The sequence below is a fragment of the Mus caroli genome, chromosome 7, assembly GCF_900094665.2.
Source record: "Mus caroli chromosome 7, CAROLI_EIJ_v1.1, whole genome shotgun sequence".
Lineage (NCBI taxonomy): Eukaryota > Metazoa > Chordata > Mammalia > Rodentia > Muridae > Mus > Mus caroli.
The window spans coordinates 70,822,226-70,842,838 of NC_034576.1; the positions used below are offsets into that span (position 1 = coordinate 70,822,226).

Genomic DNA, 20,613 nt, shown 5'->3' on the forward strand with positions numbered 1-20,613 from the left:
AGAGAGGCCCATTGGACTTGCAAACTTTATATGCCCCAATATAGGGGAATGCCAGGGCCAAAAGAATGGGAATGGTGGGTAGGGAAGTGGGGGGCGGTATGGGGGACTTTTGGGATAGCATTGGAAATGTAATTGAGGAAAATATGTAATAAAAATATTAAAAATTAAAAAAAAATAAAAAAATAAAAGTATACCAATATCAGAAGGGAGGAGAGAAATAGTTCTCCCTCCTTCTGTAACACATTTAAAAAAAAAAAAAAATTACGGGCACAGTGGCACAAGCTTGAAATCTCAGTTATGTAGAAACAGAGGTAGACAGACCCCTGGGGCTTGTGGCCAGCCACTTGTTTGCTTGATTGGTGTGCTACAGCCCAGCAAAAGAAGCTGTCTGAAATAGGATGGAGGGAGGAATAGCACCCGGAGTTGCCCTGTGGGCTCACACACGTGCATGCATACTCAGATTCTAAGGGCATAGAGTTAAGCATCTTCTGGAAATAACATAAGCCAGAATTAGTCATGTGATAACTCTACAGTGTGCAAATAATTTGCTATATGATATCATAGAAGAAAAGTTTTTCCCAGAGAAAAATGCTTAAAAATTAATAAGAAAATAGTACTGGACAAAATGCTACCAAATATAAATTCAAATAAATGATAGAACCATATCTTTTATGCGAGTCTAACCAATGCTAGCAAGATATTTATAAAGTTAATATACTTCAAATACTACGTGGTTTCTTTTAGTTATAGAAAGTGACTCTACAGTCATCAATAATAGCAATGATAATAATGGTGATAATAGTAATAGTGCTAAACAAGCCTAACGAAATTACCAGATAATTAAAGCATCCCATGGTGCCTAAGTAATTAATGATTAAATAACTAGCAAGGTGCCGGTATGTGAAGGGACAGAATATGATATCCAGCCGTAGATGTGAGAATGTGTGGCCATTCGTTGTTTAATAAGATGATGTTTTATATCATTGGAGCAAATACACACTTTACTTAACTGATGTTGGATCATGGGTCCATCCTTGTTAGACTTGAAGTGAATTCATAATAAAGGTGTAACAACAACAAACAAACAAAAGAACCATAAATGTTGTAGTAGAACACATCAGAAAGTCCTTTTTATAATATGAGTATTCAGAGCCCACACCCCCAGCCTCCCATGCTTGAAAATCTAAAATGTTCAGTCACAGACTCTGATGGCAGATCGATAGGAAAACAGCCCCACTTGGCAGAGGGAGCTGGAAGATGGCACATGTGTGTGTGTGTGTGTGTGTGTGTGTGTGTGTGTGTGTCTGTGTGTGTGTCTGTGTCTGTGTAATGGAATGGAATGTGCCAGCATTTCTGAAGTACCAGTGCCTGTGCCCTTTGACATGGTAATTCTCCCAGGATGATCACCCACAGACACACCAGCACACAGGTGAATTGACAGGTGTATTAGGCCACTTTACATGGTGGTGTCTGAAATGACAAGTTCTATCAGTAGAGGGATAATAAATAGGTTTACATTTACAAACCTGCCTACTCATTAGAATCATCTGGGACTTTGTTTCTACTATTTCATTTCAAGGCTCACGTGATAGCCTCTAAACCAACTAAATCCGTTTCTGGGGAAGTAACAGTGATTTAAACACACAGACAAGGTTGGGGACCACTCAGGGTTATCTCTAGAGCAGAATGCTGTCTGTGAAGATAAAATGGCTGTTTTCTTGTTTTAATACTTTCATCCATATACAAAATGTGCTTTGATTACCACCCATTATCTTCTGCTTGTCCCTTCCTTCCCTTCTGTATCATCTCCTCCCTCTGTACAAAGCCTCCCTTTTATTTTCATTAAAAAAAAAAAAATACACAAATGAGAGAGGCTTTGGTCTGGCCAGCGTTACTTCAGATGATTGTCCACTCCTTAACTTCCCGCCAATAGTTTAGTTTTATCCTTGACATCTGACACAGCTGTGTGTGACAAGGTTGGGGACCACTCAGGGTTATCTCTAGAGCAGAATGCTGTCTGTGTGTGACACAGCTGTCTGTGACATCACGTTTCCTCCATCTTTTCCTGGTCGCATTGCTTGGCTGATGTGGATAGTAACGTAGATGTGTCGTGTGCTGACTTAGCATCATGTCCGTACATCCCGAAGTGAGGTAGCAGCACATTTTTTGCCATATTGGCTTCCATAGTATCTAAACTACTTCATTTTTATTTCCACCAACAGTGTGTACAGGCACATTTCCCCCTGCATCCTTGCCAGTGTTTGTTGATGGTGTCTTAATGTGCTCCATTGTGAATGGGGTGAGATTTGAATCTCTTTGGTGTGGTTTACATTTGCATTTCCCTGGTGGCTAAGGGTGTTGAGCATTTCTCATGTATGTATTGGTCTTTTGTGCTTCTTTTGAAAACTGCCCATTTGATTAATTTGCCCATTTATTGGTTTGATTATTTGTTCTTTTGACATTTAAATTTTGTTCTTTATATATTCAGTATATTAATCCCTTGTCAGATGAAAAGCTGACAGATTGTCTCTTCACTGTCTCCTTTGTTGTTCAGCTTTTTAATTTGAAATCCTATTTGTTAGTAGAGAAGACATATCGTTTTTAAACATAGACAGATCTAGAATACATTAAGCAACAAAGAAAAAAAATAGCCCACTTACTGAAAGCCAAATGAGTGTTCTGTGCTATAGTTTTTATATATGTAATATATGTGTGGTGTTATTATTTATGGTGTTTGATAGGGTCTGTAATCACCAGAAAGTCAAGCTTCAGGCATGCCTGCCAAGGGCTGTGTTAACTTAGACAGGAAGACCAAGACTTAGGCAGCACCAGCCCCTGTCCTGGGAACCAGTTCTCTCTGCTTCTTGACTGAGGATGCAGTGTGGTAATGAGCATCCTGAAGCTCAGGCCATCATGTTTGCCTCACCATGGTGGCTTTGAGCCAGAATACAGACTCCCAGCTTTACATTGCTTTAGTTGGTTATTTGTTCCTAGCTGATATACTGTATATTTTGTTAGTTTTGATTTTAAACCATGCAATTGGCCTGTACCAGAACAAATTCTATTCACAAGCAAGTATCTGTAATCTTAAGGTGAAATCTGGTACCACTTTTTATCTACAGGTTTACTCTTTTCCACCATTAAAGGCTTAGAAAGATGGAGGGTTAATGCCAAATGTCACATGAGGGCTTAAGCAGAGACTGAGCCCCAGCTGTGGAACCCCACAATTCTTAGAACACTGGATATGGCTGTATGGCGGACAGACTAAACTGTGAGCAAGTCAGTGACTGGTCAGATAGAAAAGATGACAGTTCAGTGTCATGATGAAAAGGAATCGGGGATGTGCTGAGTTGATAGCATAAGGGCCCGGAGGAAATCTCTGATTGAGATGGAGGGGGGGAGTAAGAATCTGCTTCAGAGACAGAGGCCTTCAGACAGAAGGCAGGGAGAGACCATCACAGCCACAAACAGAGCATGGCGCTGCTCCACCCCTACAGATGGCAATGGGTTGGTTATGTAGATGTACAGGTGACACCACTTCTGAAATTTTACTTCTCAGCTCTTCCTTTACCAACAAACCATGCTAGTTCTGGTTTTGTAGCTAATCCTGGCCAGAGAAGTAAGAATGGAAAGAGACCTCTCTGCTCTTGGTACACAGTGTAGTTGGTGGGAGGTTGTGAAAGGTATGCCAAGAGAGGAAGTGATTTTAGGCAGAGTGGAAATTTGCCAAGTAGAGAAAACAGAGTTGTTGACCCAGCAGAGAAAACACATTAATTGCATGTGTGTAAGGAACCACAGAAAGATTTTCAGGGGCAGGCATACTCAGGGTGTTAGGGAAGAATCCTAGAAATATTTGGCAAGTTTGCAGCAGGCACTTTAGTAGGAACCCATCTCCACTGAAGACCCAAATCTGAAGATAATACCATCCCAGACCTCAGGAAGTTCAGGGTCTTAACATAGGAGTGGAGTCTAAATACAGCATTAAAGCCCTATCAGAGACTTAGTGGTAAGAAAACAAATTTCAGTCTTCTGCAAGAAGTGGGGTAGCTGGGCCAGGGAGAACGGTGGAGAACAGTGGCCTCTCCTGGGCAGGCAGAGGTAAAGTCTAGAAAGCATAAAAACCAACGTTGAGTAAAATGATGTGTGTGGTCTGGGCAGGGACCTGGGAACAGAACAAAGTGTCTAGAGGGAGGGTGCCTACAATGAAAGTAGCTACTGGTTTGGGGTCTGATGCCATGCTGCAAGGACCAAGGAAAACCTAAATCCATGTTTTATACAGCAAAGGTGACTTGGGGTGAACATTTACTGGGGTTGCTTGTGGCAGGCTCCATAGGAGATAGCAGAGGTGAGGGACTAGAATGGCAAAGGAGAATGCCAGGTGGCCAGTTTGCACTGTTACCTCCTATAAGGTACCCGTTATCGATATATCTTGATTGTGAAAAGTGACAACGTGGTCTCTGTATATTCAACAAGCATTGAAGTGGAGAGAGCCCGCTTAGCTGGCCTCCTGGTCCCCTTTGGTCCCCTTTTACATTGAGGAGGCTTGCTCCGGATAGCGACTTGTGAGCATGTTTATGTGTGGGGTGAGCAGAGCCCCCATCCTAAGAGCAGATGGTTTCCTCCGCCTGGGGTCCTGTAAGGATGGTGAGGGTGGAATGAGGGAATGGGAGATTCAAGTGAGACTGCCAGAAATACTATGGACAAGGCAAGTTAACTGCTTATTTCTTATCAAGTGGTCCCAACACCGTCATGTGTTGTTTCTTTTTGTGTATGTTCTCCATCCCAGCCGCTCCCAATAGGCTCAGAGCTCCTAAAACTTGCTATCAAAAAATGTAGCTGTGTGACTGATGCACCAGCGTGCCATTAATGGCGTATTGTATAGTGCAACAATTTTAGTGTGTGATTTAAAGCAACTTTCGTAAAAGACAAATTTAAATTTTTATTCGACTGTGAGGAAGGGGCTTCTTCTGGACAAAAGCGACTAAATCGGTTATCACTCCTTTGGAGACTTTTTCAGCCATACAAGAGGAAGTGCAAATGATGGAAACAAAACCTTTGAGGTTCTGCACAGAACAAAAACCGATGTGTCGCTTAAAGTCAGCAGTTCTGGCGCGGGGGGGCTCCAAATGACGCCTCCAGGTGCTGACTTTTGAGGGCACCCCCCCTTCCTGCCTTCCCTGCTGAGGCAACCAGGATTCCTTTTGTCTCGGGTGCTTCCCCACCCCGCCCTGCCAGCCAGAGGGAGCTGGCACCGGGCGCCCTCCCCACCGCCCCTGGACCAAGGTTGTTTACTACTTTCTACTCGGAATAACACGCCAATCACCAGGGCCCGCCCTCCCTCTCAGCCAATCAGTTTGTTGGGAAATTCCACCTTTCCTAAGGGCCCAGCCAGCGATTGGCTAGAGGACTTGTCAGTCAAGCTGGCATCCCACAAGGATGCAGCTGGAGTATTAGGGACGCGATCACCAGAGCCGAAGAGGAGTAACCTTCCCATAAACAAGATGGGGTCCCCCAAGAAAGCACGGATTGGGGTGGGGAGCTGAAGCCCAGCCCAACCCCTGGGCCCCACCGGAGTGAAGAGGGCCGAGCGCAGAGCCGGGGAATCCCTCCCTCCGCCTCCCGCCCTTGCTGCAGTTGTAAACACGCTTCCCTCCATGTCTGTTTTTCTTTCTCTAACCGTGGCCATTACAGGCTGCTGTTTACAAAAATCCTGCAGGGCAGTGCTGTTCTCTAGGATCCTGTCCTCCATTCACCTTGCCTCAGGACCCCTTTTCAGGCTTTTTAAAATTTTCTCCTCGCTGCTAGGCACAAACTGAAGGAACCTATTGGGTCGTGCAAGCTTGTTTTCCTTTTATTGCAGCAAGCAAAGCAAGTCAGGCTGTAGCAGCAGCACCATTTCCCAGGAGAACAGGCTGGCTGGCCATTAAGAGCACCGCGCAGCCTAAACAGGCGTAGCTCTAGAAGGACTGGACGGGTTTTTGTTGTTGTTGTTATTATTGCTGGTTTGAGTCAAGCTGAATGTTATTTTGATTCTGCATTTTCTTCCAAAATTCGTCTTGAAATCTATCCCCACTTACAGGTTTGGGATTTACACCACCACCCGGCGCACGCCCCTTTTCATAAAGGCAGTATTGTGTTGAACTAAATGTTTTTCTACCTTCTCTGATCTGAATCAGGTTTCCCATTTCTAGCAGCACAATGTAGTTGTATTCTGTGTGGTAGGGGCGTAGTGGACATGAATTATTTGCGACAGGGTTGCCTGGAAGATACGGAGTGGAATTTGCGTGACGCGGAACAGTTCCCAGTGCCCAAGGTTTCTGTTACTCTGGCTCCAAGCAGGAAGCGCAGGCAATATGGCAAAACACAGCACGTGGCATCCCATTCAAAAACGCTCTTTTCTAGAAGCTGGTATTGCAGAGGACATCTGATCTTGACTAGTTTCACCACCACCACCACCCCTTTCACAAGCAGAAAGAAAAACTAATGTACGGAATTTGGTGTAGATATTTAGTAGGAAGCTTTGTTAAGTGTAAAGGCAAGGCTAGGAAGTTCTGGCGAGAAGCTGAAGGACCTTGTGGGCACTCCTTACAGGATTTAAGATTGTAGGAATTGTAACCCCCACAGGGGAGGCCAAGGACCTCTAGGCTCCTCTAGACTTAACACCCTGCAAAGTTATTGAGCTGCGGAGCCCTGGAGGATCTTAGGGCTGATGCTGAGGAGGAAAGGAACGTCGCTGCAAGTAGGAATGTGGGTGGCCCTAGCATGTTCTGGCCAGGATTGGATTTCCAGGAGTAGCTTCTATGGCTACCTGTGTGAGTTTGTGGAAGACTCCAGTTTTAAGTTATGAAAGCCTGATTAGGATCTCAGTGGATGGTTGGTCTTCTCTCCTACTTATTCATTTGTTTGATCCTAAGCCCCAACCCCCCACCCCTTGACACACACAAGCAGCTTTTCTCCAAATGACCAAATTAGTATGTAACACGCTACCGTTATATACTGAGCTGTCGTCAGGATTTGAGAGGAGGTGGCTATGTCACATGTAGTAAGGGGAGGTTACGAAGGCCACAGCTGGGGCAGAGTTCTGCCTCGGGGCTACAAAGTTCCTGGCATCATTACCCCACCTTATGAAGTTACAAACTGGGCAAGGGGTTGAAGGCAGAAAGAGACCATAATGAAGAATGTTGTGATGATGTGTGCACCAGCTCCTGTCCCTTATTAGCTGCCTCACCCAGGCCAAGTAAGTTCACCTCCGTTAGCCTCCTTGTCCACTGCCTGAAAGGAAAGCCGTGATGTCTGTGTGTGGCTGTGAGGGCTCAGTGACCTTTGTCATGCAGTGGGCTTGGTACCAGCCTGGGACTCCTGACAAATGTTCCTTACCCCTTCTTTTTTCCGTGACCCTTCCCTCAAACCTCCCTCTTGCTCAGGGCTCATCTTTTACTGGTAATTTGTGTTGCCCGTTCCTCCCTGGCCAAGTCAGCCTGTTCATTTTTCCATGCCAACAGCTTCCGAGTGCCAGGAAGTCACGTCTGAATAACCAAAGTATGTTTTCCTGTAGGAGAGTGCCAGGGTGCCAAGTGGATTCCTCAGTTGAGCATGCAGAGCTGTGGGGGGGGGGGGGTGAGACCTAACTGTACTTCCCGCCATGTCTTCAGATAACAACGTTTTGAATCACGAGTGAAGTCTTGACTTAATCCCCTGGCTTTCATAAGCAGGGCAGAGCAGTGGCCCCGGCCTGGCTCTCAGTTCTTCTTGACCTGATTTCACCCTGCCGCCTCTGCCTGTGTCTCCCACCACATCAGCACACACATGGTATGTGTGCGTACCACAGTGCTACCTGGCTCCTGTGGTGTGGATCTGAGGCCTCTCTCCAGTTGGGGAAATGGCCTCCTTGATGCCATTTGCTAGAGCACTTCCTCAAGCTGACCTCTCCATTCTGTCCCAGTAGTACCTTTGTTCCTCTCAGTTCTGTCTCTGCTTAAGGGACAGTGGCGTCCTCTTGTGATGGATCCTTCTGTGATTCCCGTGGTTGACTGACTTTTCTTCCCACAGAAGGTAGTAGTTTTCTCTGCGCTCTAGGCCAGAGTGAAAGAAGTCTGTCTGTCTGTCTTCCCTCTCAGTAGAGTTCTGATACCTGGAATTCAGGCCCTGACCCTTCTTTCTTAATCTGGAGCAAACGTGGTGATGCCTCTTCCTTGGGGAGTTGTAAGGATTAACTGTGCCCGGCTTCAAGTTTATACCTGACAGGCACCCAGGAAGGGGGAAGAGTTATCTTTTTATCATCCGTAGATGGAGATGTTAGTGGCTGTAGAGGTCTGCCAAAAGAATGGCTGAGAATTATGTAAATCAGGGACTTGATCACTGCTCCTTGACCCATTCCCTGTAAGGATCATACGGTTTTTATACTTCCTATTTGGTAACCCTTGGATAAATCGGAAATCAGCCTTTTGTATAATACGCTAAGCTAAAGAGCTAGTGTTTCATCAGTGATTTTTTTTTTTTGAAAGCTTCTGGAAACCCTAACCTGTGGGAATTGGGTCCTAGAGGGAAGTACAAGCCACCAGAGGGCAGAGGGAGTTTTTGTCTTTACTTCTGGGGTTATTGGTTTGAAGTTCTGACTAGCGAACGAACAAACAAACAAACGAACGAACGAGTGGCACTTGATATACACCTCCTGGTCTTCTCAAGCTGGTCTTTTTGCAGACACAGGCCCGACCCTGATGAAGCTTGTGAACCTGCAGGATATGGCCACAGAGTGAATGTATGATGGGCAGGATCCAATGATTCTGACAGCCACAGTTAGGAGAGCTGGGTTGTGCTGAGCTCTGCCCAGTTCCTTCACCTTGGAAGGGGTCTACTGGCTGGCAGCAAGCCAGCAGAACTTAGGAGCCTTACTCAGCACTGATGTGTGGGATGCTTACCCTTCCTTGAAAGAGATCCATTCAGCTGTCCTACCGCCAGCTAATAGAATCAGCATAGTCTGTAATCTTTACCAGAGCGTTTCCATTTATAGACCTATATAACTCTATGTGGTCTGGCAAGTCAGTTTCGCCCAAGCCTTGGTTTCCTCCTCTTTATTGTATAGACAATATCCAGGTGAAGGGTAGGTGACATGGTATTATGGAGAAAAGCTCTGGGCCATTTAAAGACGAACTGATAGACATTAGCTCTGACTGTGCAGATATGTAGACAACGCTAATGCCATTTGGAAGGAGCCATTGATGCGCATGGAAGAGACGGAGCTGTGGTATACTACCTGAATCAGTCTTCTGGGTTGCTCTAAGATTGCATTTGAAAGTAAAGAGGTTGCTATCCAATATAAAGACTTGTATCCAGGCTCTATAAAGACGTGTGTCCAGGCTCTAGAGGCATGTTGGCTGTTGTTTAACAGAATACCATTCTTCTTTTGTTTCATTCAGTCATTCCCCAAACATCCAACCATCTGTTTGGTTACAAGCGTCGTGTTTATAATAGGGGGAGGGGGGTGCAGCATTAAAGAGGGGCCTTACTCTCTGCTCACACAGGGCTGAATGTCAAGAAGGAAATAGAGAGGCATGGGGATGGAGACGCCTGCCCTCTCTACAATCTAGTATGTGTGTTAACATTTACATGCTGACCTGGGATGCTCTTTCCCTATAAAAGCAGTCATTTGCCCTTTATTCTGTAAATATCTCCTTTCTCTGTACGTGGGGACCCCACTCAAGTCGGGTTGTTAGGGAAGAAGCATTTTACAGTAGAGAGTAAGGGGCCAGGTCTGGGGAGAGAATGCATACCCAAGTTAGCTTTGTACATGAAGTTGCTTAGGGAAATGCACAGGAATCACACAGACGCAAAGGCCTGACAGTTATGTAACCTGTGTAGAGTAACACACACCTGCAGTCCCAAAGGGAGCAGGAAGATCAGTTCAAGGCCATCTTCAGCGACACGGCGAAATTGAGGCCAGCATGAGCTATGTGAGAGCTTGACTGAGACAAACAGGAGCCCGAGACCATACCTCTGCTCTTCTGTCTGACCTGCACTGTTACCCTGTAGTCCTGTGCCTTGACAGATCGCCCTGTATCTGCCCTGCCTGTGGTCACCGGGGGTTGAGTAGTTGAGAAACACTTAGGAAGTGGTGAGTGCTCTTCATTGCACAATGTACTTAATCTTTTAACTATTTCAAGTCTCAAAGGCCCCTGAGCAGCACAGATCAAGACACAGATTAACAAAAGAATCTCTAAAGGATGTGGATTGGGGTTTTTTTGTTTTGTTTTTTTTTTGTAGGGTTTTTTTTGTTTGGGTTTTTTGGGGGGTTTGTTTTTGTTTTTTGTTTTCTGTTTGTTCTTTGTCTAGAGTAATTAGTAGTTAAAGTCTGTATATATCATTTTCCCTATCCTATTTAAGACTAATAAAAAAAATACATATACTTAAAAATGTGTATTTTAAAAATGCGCTGTCCAGCCTAGAGCCGCTGCCTGCTCATACACACTAAGGCTGTAGAGTGCCCCTAAGAACTGGGTACCGAGAGTGACCTGCTGTGCCTGACTTGAGTAACAAGGGGTTAACAGGCCCAGGGAAGAGTTTGAGAGAAAGCAACTAGGACAAGCTCCATGGTTCTGTCAAATGGCTTTTGATTCATGGGTATTCAAAAGCTTTTGTGGCTATGAAAATAAACTAGATTTTAAAACATTTTGAAATAAAATTGAAACTCATTTGAGTTGAAAGCATCAAGTTGATTCTTGTTTTTTCTTTTGGTTTATTTGTGGCTCTGTCCCCCTCAGCTTTGCTATTTCATGAGATTTGGAGAATAAAGCCTCGCTGGTCAGTTTCAATTTTATTTAAATTCATTTGCCTTCATTCTCCCTCATCTAGCTCAGTCCTGTGATATATTGGGATCAGAGTGCTCGCAGGAAACGTTGAGATATAAAAACATTTTCATGAAAACGTTTCCACTTATACTTAATTTTTTTCTCAATAGAAAAAATATTGCCAGTTTAATCCTGCCTCTCCCCTCTTGAAATGAATTGTGTGCTTTAGAAATGACATCAATCCACCCAAGTACACAAGGACAGTCTCAACCATTTAATGGAAGGTAGAAAGGCTAGAGAATGCTGGCTTCAGAAACACACACTCTGCCTTTCTGGATGGTAAACGTGGGCACGTTTCTCATCTGGGCCCCGGTTTGTTCCTGAGCAAGACGGCAAGCGGGCATAGCACTAAGCTCAGGCCCGCCACGGGAAAGCCTCTTGCTCCATCTTAAGCCGTCATCCCATCTTTACCGTCATCGCCCGAGTTTTATTTTTGAACGACTTGGGAGCATCTGCCAAGGCTAGCTGATGTTGAAACTTCCTTTCTGCAAGTCCCCTATGACATCTGGGTCCAGCTATGTGGGAAGGTGTTGGAACACGCCGTGGACGGAGCCTTGCTCACTCTTTTCTTGAGGGAGGAAAGCAAGCGATCTCCTCTCAGTGGTGGCATTCCTCCTTCCCTTGACTCTTGGAAGACACTGTTTCCTACAGCAGTGTTCTGCTCTTGAGAAGTCCAGTCCCTGAAGGACGGAAGCCTGTCTTCTAAGTAAGCTAGGGGAAGCCATAAAGAAAATAAAGAGTCCTAGCAGGAATATTGGCAGTCCCAGCTTTACTGTGTTCTCATTCCAAATACAAAACCCACATACACCAGGGTCCCTGGAAAAGTTGACCCTGGTCACCTGTGGGATATTGAGCCCTGTTTTGAGAGTACGTTTATCATTTAGTTTTTGCTGCAGATTTTGGTAAAGTCTACCAACGTTATTTTCCTGGTGAGCAAATAGAAGTCTAGAACTAAAACTAATCTCTGTCTGTCTGTCTGTCTCTGTCTGTCTCTGTCTCAGACAGACAGAGACATGTGCACAGACACCCCTGCCCCTGGTAAAACAGGATGTAAACTAAGCCTCAGTTTTAAATGTGTACACTAGGAAAGGATATTCGTTCCCCTGTAACTCTTCTCCTGAAGACGATGCTTCTAAGCCTCCATGTGTGTGATAGGAATTGAACCTGGGTCCTCTGGAAGAGCAGCCAGCGCTCTTAACTATCAAACCACCCCTCCATTCCCAACTTAGATGTGAGCTTAAATAGTGAAACGTTTTTAATTACTTAGTCCCGTTTCAGTTACAGCCAAAAATTTAGTGAAGACTGTTTCAGACTCACGCTCCTGACGCTATAGGAGACAGGTTAGTGGTAAGTCAGTCTTGAGACTGTCACTAGGTAGCAGGAACCTCTCCTCTCCTGCCCGGGGACCAACATCCAATATCCCTCAGTGGGAAAGCGTGACCAGGTGATACACAGACCGAGGGGCTGAGACTTCTGCTCCCGTTTTCCTGCACTGTCCCTTGCTGGAGATCTTCCCAGCATACCATTCTGAACTGCTGCACCTTTTACTCTAGTGAACACTGTCTGGTTATTTCTTACCGGTGCAGGGACATCAGGGAGCATACATAACTCATATTATGCTTAAGCCAGCAGTGCCCTCCGGCGTGAGAAGGAAGCAGTTCGCTCTCTGCTGACGGTTTCTTGTACTCACTGTGTTCTGACGGTCTGGGTTGATCATTTTTATGCCTCCTTTTCTGTTTAATAGACTTACCCCAGTAAGAGAAGTCCGTCTCCATCAGCTCCTCTGCAGGTGTTTATTGGCTTGGAGTGCTTTGAAAAGAGATGAGCATTGCTTGTTACCACTGTGGGAGAGAGTAAGCAAGCAGCAGCTCAGAGCTGGCTGCTTCCTGGTTCCCAGCTACACACTAGAAGTATGTTCTAGCGTGAGGGTTAGGTTCTGGAAAGTGAACAACAAGTCTGTGAGTTACCCTTCACGTGAGGTTGGCGTGCTCTCCTGACCTCCCTCTACCTACCTTAGCACCGTCTCTCTCTGCCTCTCAGCTTCTCTCACAGCATGGCGTTTCTGGAGTCATTAAGATGAAGACACAGTTAGCTGCATTGTAGCCTCCAGCAGAGGTCAAACCCATCTTCACAAGGATGCAGTTCTCACTACTGTGCCTATCCTGGACAAGTCCTCAGGTCCTAATTTCATGACTTCCTGTGCCTTCTCTCAGATAACCACCTGAAAAGGCTTTTCCCAAGCAGCTTGCTGTAAGCGCTCCTAGTCCTTACCACCACCCAGCCCAGCCACCGTCAAGATCCCACTTGGTCCGTCTCTGTCCTCAGATGTTCCCTCTGAAGAACACAGCCTGTTACCCTCTGGGCTACCAGACACCATGAGTCTAGTGTTGGACTCTCTGCAAATGAAGTGCAATATAATTTAGGAGGCAATCTTGCATGATATAGTAGAGCCTGGCTCCTGGCCTGGGCCAACCTGAGTACCTGTTCCCTTCAGCCATACCCAGGCTATCTGATCCTACACATGTTGGGCAGACCTTTGTGTCTCTGTTGCCTGTCTCTAAAGGGGGCTCAAGCCTGAAACCCCAGCTAGTCAGAAGGCTGTGCAGAAGGGTTTCTTTTTTTATGATTTATTTATTTCTATATAAGTACACTATAGCTATCTTCAGACACTTTTTCTTCTCTCTCCCCAGCCCCGCTCGCTCCAGCCCAAAGATGTATTTATTTATTATATGTAAGTACATTGTAGCTGTCTTCAGACACCCCAGAAGAGGGCGTCGGATCTCATTACGGATGGTTGTGAGCCATTTCAACTCAGGACCTTTGGGAGAGCAGTCAGTGCTCTTATCCTCTGAGCCATCTCTCCAATCCTACAGAAGGATTTCTTGAGCTCGGGAGTTAGAGATGAGCACTGGTGATGAAGTAAGACACCAGCTCAACAGAGAACAAACTTGTGTCATAGCGTTGATTCAGAGGACTAGCATAGCTCTCGGAGCCAGCCAAGAACCTGGACCAGCTATATCCACTCCTTTCTGTCTCATTACCTGGAGGGGGCACCTCGACGCCAAAGAGACAATGCATCCCTTTTCAGTGGAGTACTCCTCTATTGTGGTATACATGCCTTAACACTCAGCATCACCAAAGTAAAAATGGTAGCCTTCTTACATTCATTTGGGACCTTAGTTTGCTCTTATTTGCCAGTGAATATAGTTACATTTAAGGCTACTCCCAGGATGAAGAATCTCAGGTAGTTCTAAGTCAAAGCTTGACAAGGTCTTTTTATTGCCCTCACTACCACATAGTGATAGATCAGGAAACTAAGGCTTGTGATACTGGGAGCTGTCTGCTTACACATTAGTCTCCCTCTCCTGCTTGGAAAGAGTGGGGTCAATCTCATGTTAAACTTTCCAAGCTCAGAGGATGCTATCTGTGATAGAAGACAGAACAATGTCTGCTCCTATAAACAAGGACTCCAGAGGACCCAAAAAGGGTGTGTGTGTGTGTGTGTGTTTAATTTGTATGGATGTTTTGCCTGGGTATGTATCTGTGTACCACTTGCATGCTTGTAGCCTAGGAAAGGGGCATGGGACATGAGGGACAAGTGTGACAGATGGTTATATTCTCGTTGAGCATCTTGTTAACTGTTTTCTCTTCATGAACCCTCGGTGTACCCTCCACTTCGGTTTCACTGGAGGGTAACACGAGATAGATGGGGAATTGTGAGAACGTAAACGCCCCCACCCCACCCCCATTGGTGACCAGCTCTGCCAGCCTAAAGACCTTCCAAAGAAGCACATCCTTGATGTGTCCCTACACAAAGTAGAAATTTCTCTCCTCCTGAAGGAAGAGTGTTGCCTTATTGTCAAACTGTCGGGGACATTGTGTTCCATATGTCACTAAATTGCTTTATTTACCTTAGGAACTTTAAAAAAAAAACCACTTTATGTTTTATATGAAATATTTCTGCTTCAGTTTTGCACACGTGGGGGGTGGGAGGTGTCTGACATCTTCTAATTAGCATCTTACAAAACCCCAATGAAGCTGTCCGAACCATGAAGGTAGCACCTGCACTGTACTGCCACCATCTGCCCCTTCTTCCCAGTGCCCTTTGTCCTCTCTTGTGCCATTTTGTGGTTCCTGATCCAGGAGCGGTGCCCACCCAGCTCTGATTCCTGTCCTCCTTGATTTCTCTGATTCTGGGACACTTTTCCCACACTTCAGTAGCTCGATCCAGGTACTTCATGCGAGGTCCTTCTTTCCAGCCCCCCACACAGCCTCTTGTGCTCTTCCCTGCTGTGAGAGTCAGTGCGTCAGCCTGCCAGGGCACCTGATGCCCCATGCTTAGGTAATTGCGACACTTGGTTAATGCTGTCTCTGCAAGGTCCTCTCGTCACTTAGCATCTTTATTTTTATCTCTAATTAAGAAGTACTTTGAGACAGATCTCGGGACTCTCTAAACACACTGTTCATTATTCCCTCCTCTCCTCATTCAACACCCATTGCTGTGGCATTGGCCAAATGGTGATTTCCTATTTTTGTTGGTTTTTTTGCTTTTTTGGTTTTTTGTACTTGGTAATTGACGTTCTCCTCCTAGGACTTTGTGTATCCTTTTAAAGTGTAGAACACAAAACTTTTAAAATAGCAGTGCTAGGTCCACCTCTATCAGGGAGGACAATTACACGTGCTATGAAGTAGAAAAATATGCAGAGCCAGAAAATATCTCAAATATGAATGTTATTTGAAATGTTCCTACTGTTTTTCCCTGCAGAGGAGGCAGAGGGCTCAGCTGCCAAAATAGCCCCAGTAGTTTTGGTCCCAGCCACAGAAGTCTTACTTCCAAGGTCTCAGAGACAGGATGCTCAGAGAGAGGGGCTGACATCAGAGTATATTCACTGTGGGTTGATTGGGAGGGCTTACCTCAACACAAGGCATCTGATAGGGAACCTTACTTCTCTCCATGCTCTTTAAGCTCTGGTGAAGACTCCCTGAGGCATGGCTTTCTTCTTGTAGATGCTTTTGCTGTAGAAAACAGGGTGAGTGGAGGAGGGGCGCTAAAGGTCAGCTACACCAGATGTATTGGTTTGTTCCCAAGGAAACATTCTGAAGGGGAAGGATTGAAACTAGGGGCTTTCACATGCCAAGCACACACTCTATCACAGCGCTACACACACACACACACACACACACACACACACACACGCAAACACACGCAAACACACACACATATAAACCATACCACATACACACACACTCGCACACACATAAATCACATCACATACACACATAAACTACACCACATACTTTCTCTCTCTCTCTCTCGCTCTCTCGCTCTCTCCCTCTCTCCCTCTGCCTATTTTGAAAATATTAAACAACTCTCCTTATCTTAAAGAGTTATTAAAAAGCGGGAGCAATTTTTACTCTATGCTTTTTCTTTCGTCCTTCTTACCCAGACTTCATCTGCCCCTTAAAAGACTTGAGATTATTTATGTTCTTCCTCTGTGTTTTATCAGGTTTTATGCATGTGTTTGGTAGAACTATGAAGGCTTACACATTTACTTACTCTTGAGTTCCCTTCCAGAAATCTGTAAGGACGGTGAACTTCCTGCAGCCCCCCGTTTTCCCTCACTGATAGTGTGCTAACCAGGCACAAATGAAATTCTAGGGAGTATGAAATGGAGCTGTTATATTTGGATGGGCGGTTGGGGGGGGGGAAGGAATCTCAGGCATTTCAGACATCAAGCATTCAGTGACATCAGTTGTCAGTCACACATACGGACTAGACGAGGAGGAAGTTTGACAGTGGAACTCAGGATTCTGATTCCGTTTAATACACTGAGTATAACATCGAGGTATTGGCAGTGAGATTGCACAGAATTTGTGTGTCACGTCCTCCGTGTTCTGTTGTGTTTGCGTTTCTTGGAGAGTATTTGAAATTTGGCAGCAAAACAGCAGAGATAGGTAAAATTTCTGAGTGTTATTTCTACACCCTAAGTGGAAATCAATGCCATTGTATGCTTAAGATGATTGCAGGTGCCAACCTGGGCTTAGAGAATGCTGTGCCGCTCCTGATTGGGTGCCAGCTGGGGCGGTACTAGAAGTGGTATATTAGGTTCCAGGTATACCCACTACCACCTCACATGGTCTCCAGCAGGCCTGGGCTCGTTGCAGAGGGTGGCTGGATTTCCAGGTTGGAAGGCACCTTCCTTGCCTTGGTTGGCTTTTAATTCTACAGTACATTGAGAACGCTACCAAAGTTTGCTGTTCCTCTCCCACCGTGCCCTCTAATCCTAAATTTTTGGAAGACCCTCTTTTTTGCAAGACCACAGCACCCAATAGGACAGGGGTTCCACGCCCCAGTCAGCAGTATTATATATGGAGAAAGATCCTTACGACCTGTCTCGCTACACACTAGCATGTCTTAATGATGATCTGAGGTTTGGGTAGGAGACCAGTAATTCTGGAACTGTAGGAAAGGCGTTCCCAACTGCCGTGACCCTGCAGCAGTATTGCCCCCTTTCTCTGCTGCTGGAGGCAGCTCATGGAAGAGAGAACTTGCCTAGGTCACTCAGAGAGCTGCACACCACACAGTTTAAAATGAAAAGTTGCAGAGTATGCTTGCAAAAGAGGCAGACTAACATGGAGTAAAGAATGCATAGGCTCACATGGAATTGAGGCTCATGGGTGAGTGCTGGACTCTGGTACTTGCTGTGACAGGGGTCCAGGCTTCACAAAAGAGGGGGAGTGGTCAAGTCTAATGAGGAAACTTCCTCTCTCCCCATCCCCACCTCTCACACAGGACACAAGCACCCTCCTTAACTTAACCCTGAAGCCTGGGGTGTGCCGGGTCCTAATGTTAAGTCTCCAGCACACTTGAATCTTCCCAGCCGCTCTGTCTTCTTTTTTTTTCCCTTCACTAAAACTCAATACAAACAGTTCCGTAATGGAGATCTCAGACGATAGAGGCAATTTGTTGAAAATGAAAAAAGAAAAAGAAAAAAGCCCTGAAAGACTAAGCTTCTCCTTAAAAGAGCCAAACACTCTTGTTAATACTTTGAGAAACAGAAATGTAACTTTGGATAAATTATCTCAGAGTCATGGTGGTTCAGACTCAGGTGGGGAAGTCATCTTTTAGGGGTCTCCTTGCATCAGCACCACATAATCAGCATATTCATGTGTACCTTGGGTCTGGCTCAGACCTTCAGAAGCAGCTGTGCTCAGAAGCATAGGGGTGAAACCAGAAATTGCTAAGCATGAGAGGAAGAGGGCCGCCATCCACTCTTGGCTCCCTTCTTCTGGCTCTCCACCTTGTAGGCGTTAATGTTTAAAAAACATTCTAATCACACATAGTTCTTTTTAGAATTCACAGGATCTATGGGGTCAGGGGGTATGAGTGAATGTGGAAATGCTCGTTTGTTTTAACAAAGGACAGAGGTTTGGGTTTGTTTGTTTTTTTTTTTCCTCCACTGCCTGTGCAGCCTTCCACACTGTTAGGCAGTCAGGAAGCCCAGCCCAGCAAGGCCATTAAGCCCTCCTTCCTTGTAATAGGAGGAGCAGAAGACAGGTACCAGTGGCATGGCACCTCTCACAATGGAGGTTGGTTGGTTGGTTTTTAAATTTAATGAAGGGATTGTAGATAGTTTGAAATCTTCTTGTACCAGGAGAAACAGAATGAATTAACCAGCATCTTCTAGTCAGCTCAGGGAACTGTGTTGTTTTAAACAGATTGGCTGTGTTTAGTTATATACCTTTTAAACAGAGTATTACTAAGTTAAACTTTTAAGGCATTTTAGTTATTAGTAAAGATGATAATGGGGCTGGGGAGATGGCTCAGTGGTTAAAAGCACTGACTCCTCTTCAGTGGTCCTAAGTTCAATTCCCAGCAACCACATGGTGGCTCACAGCCATCTGTAGTGGGATCTGATGCCCTCTTCTGGTGTGTCTGAAGAGTGGCAGTGTACTCACATGTATAAAATAAATAAATAAGGATGATAATTGATAGTTTTCCCTTGAAATGCATGGATCTAAGGGGCCCCACCCCCACCATCACTCCAGCAGATTCTCATGCATACATAGACACTGCCAGGAGCACCCGCTTTACACATGCCTTTCCACGCCACAGTCTTGGCTGGCGGTGCTCTTGTCTTCCTGATATGCATCTTTATGACATAAGTCTGTGCCTTACTCATTATCTATGTGCACATCTCCTTTCCTGGTCTTTGTGTGGAAGGCCTTGTGCACTTCTGTGCTCTCCCTTGGCGCCTGGCATGCCTTGCAAGTGAACTCGAGTAGTTAATGAACAAATATTTAATTCATAGAAACTTACAGACGACAAGCTCTTCAACAGTGTATATGTGTGTGCACATATCCATTATTAAATCCTGTGTTTAATGTTCTTCTGCTTCTGTGCTCTACCAGTTTGTACGAATTACACTGTTTGAAGTAGAAATAATTGAGTATTTAGATGTCCTAAGCGCCGCCGCCAGGTTTGCCGCCACCTTCTGGTTTGCTTACGTTGTGGATCTGAACCAAGGTCTTGATGTGTTTTCCCCTGCCAGCCTTTGAACTCCTCTTCCCAAGTCATCCTCTTCCTCTGCCCATCTTAAGTTCTGAGACTACAGAAGAGTGCTACTGTGCACAGCTTCCATTTTTTAAAAAGCCAATTGTTGTCCTCTTTACCATCAGGATGGCTCAGAATAATCCTTTGCATTTTTCAACCGTGGAAATGGGCTCCTTGTAATGCTTACTGGAAAAGGCATATCAGCTGTGCCTTCTAGCAAGACATGCCCATTTAGAACTACGTCTGCTGCCCCTGAGATCTTCCTGCTTGCTATTAGAATAATTCCAGTGACTCTGGGACCGGGGCAAGTCCACCACAGTGTATCGGTCACAAACTTTGAGACCTCAAGGCTCAGCCACTTAGAATTCCAGCTTTGCCTCCTGCAGGCTGTGTGACTCTGACCATTCGTGACATTTGCTCTGTGTTCTTGGCTCTGGTTCTGAAGGTGAGAAGGCTGCAGGTCTTCCTGCCACCCTGGGGTCCCTTGTGGAAATGAACACAGGTGGCACGGGGTAAACTACCATGAAGCCACACACAGCTCAACACACAGCCCAAATGGAAGAAGGTACCTTGTTACTAGTAGCAATAGGCACACATTGTTTCTGTGGCCATGCCTTTGGTTTTGGGGGTTTGTTTGTTTGTTTGTTTGTTTGTTTGTTTAGATGGATGGATGGATGGATGGATGGATGGATGGATGGATGGATGGATTTACTGATGGTTGTGAGCCTTCATGTGGTTGTTGGGAATTGAATTTTAGGAACTCTCTGCTTGCTCTGGTCAACCCCGTTCACTCCCTGCTTCTCCGGCCCAAAGACTTATTTATTATTATACTGAGTACACTGTAGCTGATTTCAGACGCACCAGAAGAGGGCATTAGATCTCATTATGGGTGGTTGTAAGCCACCATGTGGTTGCTGGGATTTGAACTTGGGGCCTTCGGAAGAGTAGTCAGTGCTCTTACCCGCTGGGCCAGACCAGGTTTGAGGGGTTTCTTTGTTGTTGTTTTGTTTTTCTGTTTGTTTCTTGTACCCTGCTGCTTCCCTGCCCCACTTCCTTCCTGGAATCTGGCTCCTCTGGGATTCCTAGCAAAGGCAGAAAAAAGGCAGTGAGCTCTGCCTCCACTCTCTCAGGGCCTCCCTGGACCAGTGCATAAAATTCAAGGGCTCTGATTCTGGCCAATTCCTATGAGTAGTTCATTAACACTGATCCGAGTCT

General features: G+C 45.5%; 1 protein-coding gene across 4 annotated transcripts in view; it reads left to right on the forward strand.

Annotated features, from left to right (window-relative positions):
- Igf1r (insulin like growth factor 1 receptor) overlaps positions 1–20,613 on the forward strand; it is a 284,480-nt gene that overhangs the window by 173,504 nt on the left and 90,363 nt on the right. The gene's annotated exons all lie outside the window — the stretch shown is intronic.